Source organism: Aethalodelphis obliquidens, unplaced genomic scaffold, assembly GCF_003676395.1.
Source record: "Aethalodelphis obliquidens isolate GAN/ISIS:26980383/991018 unplaced genomic scaffold, ASM367639v1 scaffold98, whole genome shotgun sequence".
In the NCBI taxonomy this organism is placed as follows: domain Eukaryota; kingdom Metazoa; phylum Chordata; class Mammalia; order Artiodactyla; family Delphinidae; genus Aethalodelphis; species Aethalodelphis obliquidens.
In genome coordinates this window covers 191,510-197,034 of record NW_020838042.1, presented here as the reverse complement: position 1 = coordinate 197,034, position 5,525 = coordinate 191,510, and the positions used below count along the sequence as shown (strand labels likewise).

Below are 5,525 nucleotides of genomic sequence, written 5' to 3'. Positions count from 1 at the left end.
TGAAAGTAATGATACTTGCTTTGTCCTCTGTCCCCACCCGCTTACACATGTTTCTATTAAAACATTTCATGCCCAATGCCCTGGGACTTACAAATTATAAGAGGGGGCTTAAGAACATCCCTCCAAATATATGTACATTTATTTTTGTTTTTGTTTTTGTTTTTTGCGGTACGCGGGCCTCTCACTGTTATGGCCTCTCCCGTTGTGGAGCACAGGCTCCGGACGCGCAGGCTCAGCGGCCATGGCTCACGGGCCTAGCCGCTCCGTGGCATGTGGGATCTTCCCGGACCGGGGCACGAACCCGTGTACCCTGCATCGGCAGGCGGACTCTCAACCACTGCGCCACCAGGGAAGCCCATGTACATTTATTATAAATTACAAATATAAGTTTATATTATAAATTATAAATTGCATATATAGCTATGCTAATATGTTATATATAACGCAGTCACAAATTTAGATGTTACAAGCGGATGAGGTGTAAAATAAATATTACCTTGAAGAACACTGGCTTAGCTGACCCCTAATTCAATCCTTCAGTTCTCAGCTCAATAATTACTTCTCTGGAAGTTCTCCTTCTCCCAACCAGGTCGGATCCTCTTTCACAGACCTCTGATTGGTGCATGGGTGGTTCAGTGGTAGAATTCTCGCCTGCCATAGACCTCTGATTCCTTTTTGCCCTGAGCACTTATCTCAGCTTGTGATCATGATTATACATTAATTGCCATAGTTATTTCACTAATCTCTGTCTCCCCCACAAGATTAAAAATCTCATGGTTGCACGGAGCACCTGCACTTTTTCTCTCAAGTATATTCTTTTTTAAAAAATTAATTTATTTTATTTATTTATATTAGGCTGCGCTGGGTCTTCATTGCTGCGTGCAGGCTTTCTCTAGTTGTGGCGAGCAGGGGCTACTCTTCGTTGCGGTGCGCGGGCTTCTCACTGGGGTGGCTTCTCTTGTTGCGGAGCACGGGCTCTAGGCACGCGGGCTTCAGTAGCTGTGGCGCACGGGCTTAGCTGCTCCGCGGCGTGTGGGATCTCCCAGACCAGGGCTTGAACCCGTGTCCCCTGCATTGGCAGGCAGATTCTTAACCACTGCACCACCAAGGAAGCCCTCTCAAGTATATTCTCAGAAAGGGACATAGTGCCTGGCATAGAACTAGAACTCAGTTTGTGGAATGAATGGAGAAACAAGTCTCATGACTCTCCTTTTTCCTTTCCCAGATCTGAGTCTCCAGCTGTCAAGTTGGGAGACCAAATCTTCCTATGAGAATTCTGATGACCCATTCAGCACATTTGGGCTCTTCTTCTGATCTCTTCTATCATTTCATGTTGACGGTTCAGGCTATGAGCTTCCTCATGTTACCTCCACTGGAATCCTGGGTGTTGATGCTTTGTCTGAACTGGACTGTGAACCCCAATGTAAATGGGTCAGAATGGATGTCATTCCCACTTCCTAAGCCAACTTCTCTTAGCCCCAATCTTGTTAGGTCTACCTTTTCATCCATTCTGACTCCATTTAGAAGTTTTCAGCATGCTATGTACAAAGTCACAGTGTTACACTACTTCACAGGGATCCCAGGAGAATTAAATGATAAAATGTACATGAAAACACCTTAGAAACTGTAAAACATTATTCAAATATTTGTTCTTTTCTTTGTAGTGTACAGAGGTTTTCTTCCTTCAGAAGAAAATACAATAAAATGATTAGGAAATAAATTGTTGGAAGTTTAGCAATTCACTGCCATTAAAAATAACCGATCAAGAAATAAGGCAGGGACTTCCCTGATGGCGCAGTGGCTAAGACTCCGCCTGCCAATGCAGGGGACACAGGTTTGAGCCCTGGTCCAGGAAGATCCCACATGCCGTGGAGCAACTAAGCCCGTGAGGCACAACTAATGAGCCTGCGCTCTAAAGCCCGCAAGCCACAACTACTGAGCGCACGTGCCTAGAGCCCGTGCTCCGCAACAAGAGAAGCCACTGCAGTGAGAAGCCCGCGCACCGCAATGAAGAGCAGCCCCTGCTCGCCGAAACCAGAGAAAGCCTGCGAGCAACAATGAAGACCCAACGCATCCAAAAAAAAAAAAAAGAACATTCCATTGTATGGATGTGCCACATTAAAAAAAATAAAAAGAGAAAAGAAATAAGGCAAATAGGTAGGCTTACTTATACAAGCTATTCAGGGAAGAACTGATTTTTCTTCTGAGCCAGATGAAAGTAAACCAAAGTTTATTGATTCAGCTGTTGCTACTAGACATCATCTGTTTGGCACGAATTAAGCATTGGCTGCTAACTACAGCACATGTAGCTCCAACTTCTTCAATGAAAGATACTAAGGTGAAGCCCAGATCTTCTGTTTCAAAACTGATTAGAAATTAAATCTAGAAACAAGTTTTGAATATAGTATACTAAGATGGAAGACTGCAATGCATAGGGTCTGAAGCAATAATTTTGAGAGCTTAGTGTGAATACGTTTCACTCAGAGATCTTGTTAAAACTCAGATTGTCGGGCCCTACCCCCAGAGGGTCTGATTCACTGGGCCTGTGAATCCTCATTTATAACAAGCTGTTATGTGATGTCAATGCTTGTCATCTGTGACCCACACAGTGAGTAGCATAGATCTAATGAATAACTGTTTTATGGCTCAGTATGACAGATTCAGAATGGGCATCTTTATAACCCAATTTCAGTTCTGTGAATATATTCTTTCAAAAGATATATGTCCAAAAAGATATGTGAACTACTTCTACTTTATGATTATTTTCTATGTGGAACTAGCAGCACATGATCTACCTAAGGGAAAAATGAAATTAGTAACAATAGGTAATCTTTGGTTTTCTCCAGAAATTAGATATAATCTGGAGATAAAAATCATATCCTACTTCTTTGCCAGACAAAATCTTGAATGTGAGTGAAATGTAGGATTAAGTGAAGAATGTCACACCACTTCAAAGTCTCAGGGTTGGAGTTTAGAATTAGATAACATGTAATCCAATTCCCTTCATTTCTAGACAGTGACGGGAATTGTGCCCACTGAAGGTGAATGACACAAGGTCATAAAGATAATGAAAGGCAAGGCCAAGATTGTAACCCAAGTCTTCTGGTTGGGAGCACAGTATGCTTTTCCATCCAATAATTTCCTTTCCTGCCGGAAAAGAGCAGGTTACGCATCTGGTTGGAACCTTTTCTTGGCCTCATCAATGGCAAAGATTACAGTAATTTATGAAAATCTTCCCTACCACTTTAGAAAACATTTTGGAAGTTCATCAAATGATCAAACACAGAGTTACCATGTGATCCAGCAATTTTACTCCTATGTTTATATATATCCAAGAGAAACGAAAACCTATGTCCACACAAAAAGTTGTACATGAATGTTCATAGCAACATTATTCATAATGGCCAAATGTGGAAACCCAAATGTCCATCAATAGTTGAATGGATAAACAATATGAAGTATATCCATACAATGAAATATTGTTCAGCAAAAGAAAGGAATGAACTGGCTCCCCCTGCGTGGCGCACGGCCCAGGGGGGCGCTGACAGAGCTGGGTAACTGACCTTCTCCAGCGGCGGCTCGGCCCTCGGCCTTGGCTCGGCCCTCCTTCCAGGGCCTCCAGGGCCGCAGCCGACTGGCTGGCCTTCCGGCCTTGATGCCGCCAAGGCGGGAGAAATGGCAGTCCCTCCGCAGCGTTCCCGGAGCGGCTGCCTTCGCCGGGGAAGCGGCGCTGTCTTCGAGGAAACCGGAAGCCCCTGGTGACCCGGTTTGTTTTTGGTCGGTTTCCAAACACTGGGGAATTGAAACTCGGCGGCTCTGGGGGCGGCCCTAGGAGCCTGTGTGCGGGCTGTCATGGATGCACTGGTAGATGATGATATCTGCATTCTGAATCATGAAAAAGCCCATAGGAGAGATACAGTGACTCCAGTCTCAATGTATTCAGGAGATGAATCTGTTGCTTCACATTTTGCCCCTGTCACTGCATATGAAGACATCAAAAAACGACTTAAGGATTCAGAGAAAGAGAACTCTTTCTTTAAAAAAAGAATAAGATTTTAGGAAGAAAAGCTTATAGGAGCTCGAAGGGATGAAGAAACAAATTCTGTGGGAGGAGAACAAATAAATAAGGCCTACCAGGCATATCGAGAGGTTTGCATTGATAGAGTTAATCTGAAGAGCAAATTGGATAAAATGAATAAAGACAACTCTGAATCTCTGAAAGTACAGAATGAACAGCTACAATCTAAAGAAGTAGAACTCCTCCAGCAGAGGACAGAGATGGAAACTCGGCAGGTGATAAGAAATTTAAATCCACCTTCATCAAACCAGGAGGTGGAAAAGTTGAGCTGTGACCTGAAGATCCATGGTTTGGAACAAGAACTGGAACTGATGAGGAAAGAATGTAGAGATCTCAAAATAGAGCTAAAAAAATCCAAACAAACGGATCCATCTCAGGAAGACAGTCTGAAGAGCAGAGATCTCCAAAGACTAAGCATTTCAAGTGATAATATGCAAAGTGCACACTGGGAACTGAAGAGAGAAATCTCTAATTTACATCTGGTGACTCAAGTACAAGCTGAACTTAAGAAAGCTGAAAACCCCAGCTGCAATCAAGGAAGCCTGCACCCCAGCAGGATGCATGGAAGACCTTGGGAAAGACAGCACAAAACTGCACTTGACAAATTTTACAGCAAGGGACAAAAGACACGCCCCTCTCTCGCCAAATGGCAAAACTCTTTGTCATGCCATGTCTTCCCGTTTACCAGAAGATGTAAAGGTTTTATCAGAGAAAGCAGTTCTCCAGTCATGGACAGATCATGAGCGAGCCATTCCTCACGACGGCACAAACTTTCAGGAACACAAATCTTATGGCAGAAATTCTCTGGAAGATAACTCTTGAGTATTCCCAAGCTCTCCTAAACCAAGTGAGACAACATTTGGGGAAACTAAAAATAAACCTTTCCCTTTATCCAACCTGCCACCACTGCATTACTTGGATCAACATAATCAGAACTGCCATTATAAAAATTAATTCTGAAGAGATTCATGAGCTTCTCATGAGGTTGCTGTGTCTCTCTCAGTGGTTTTCTTGGGAAATCATTAACAAACTGAAAGTAGATTTTGATTAAACTTTTACAGAGTTCTTCAGTATTTACATTTGCACATAATGTACCATATTACATAGTTGATTTTTCAGTATGAAACAACACCCTCCAGCTCAGAATCAGAATCAGGTATGTGTTACTAATTAATAAATTAACAAACCTAAGGTGCTTCAGAAAAAAAAAGGAAATGAAATAGTGATACATGCTACAACATGAACAAGCTTTGAAAACACTATGTCAATGAAAGAAGTAAGTTGCAAAAGTTACCAGATACTATATGATTTCATTCATATGAAAGCCCAGAATAGGGAAATCTATAAAGACAGAAAGTAGATTAGTGGTTTTTTAGGGCTGGGTTGGTGAGGGACAGAGGAATAGGGGAATTATAGCTAAAAAATATGGGGTTTCTGGAGAAGGTTC

At 42.5% G+C, this 5,525-nt stretch overlaps 1 pseudogene; it reads left to right on the top strand.

The window, feature by feature from the left end:
• The first annotated feature begins 3,842 nt into the window (after nucleotides 1–3,842).
• Nucleotides 3,843–5,032, top strand: LOC113614517 (5-azacytidine-induced protein 2 pseudogene; annotated as a pseudogene).
• Nucleotides 5,033–5,525: the final 493 nt, after the last annotated feature.